Raw genomic sequence first — 552 nt, 5'->3', positions numbered from 1 at the left:
GGGGGCGCTGCGGCCGCGCTGAGCCAATGGCGGGGGGGAGGCCCCGCCAGCGCCCCCCGCGGCCGGGCGGGGAATGGCGGGCACGGGGGGGAACCATGGCCGGGGGGTCATCGGGGACAGGGGGGGTCATCGGGGACCAGGGGTATCATCAATGACCGGGGGGATCATCCATGACCAGGGGGGTCATCAATGACCAAGGGGATCATCAATCCCCCTCAGCACAGACTCACCCCCCCTGGGCTGGACCCCCCACTCACCCCCGGGGAGCCCCCCCCGAGCACAGCCCAGGGCAGGGAGAGGGTGATGAGGCACTGGAAGGTTTGGATTCCCCTCATCCCTGCAGGTGTCCAAGGAAGGACTGGGATGTGGCACTCACCGCTCTGGGCTGGGGGTCAGTCACAGTTTGGATTTGATGATCCAGACAGCACGGACAGGATGGGGATGGAATAGGGATGGAAAAGACCTCTGAGAGCAAGTCCAGCCTTTGCCCCAACACCACCACGGCCACTCCATGGGGGCACGGCCCCAAGTGCCACATCCACACCCTTCTGG

Source organism: Empidonax traillii, unplaced genomic scaffold, assembly GCF_003031625.1.
Source record: "Empidonax traillii isolate 1590-97213 ecotype Southwest subspecies unplaced genomic scaffold, ASM303162v1 scaffold986:size372637, whole genome shotgun sequence".
In the NCBI taxonomy this organism is placed as follows: domain Eukaryota; kingdom Metazoa; phylum Chordata; class Aves; order Passeriformes; family Tyrannidae; genus Empidonax; species Empidonax traillii.
Note: the sequence above shows the minus strand (reverse complement) of the source record.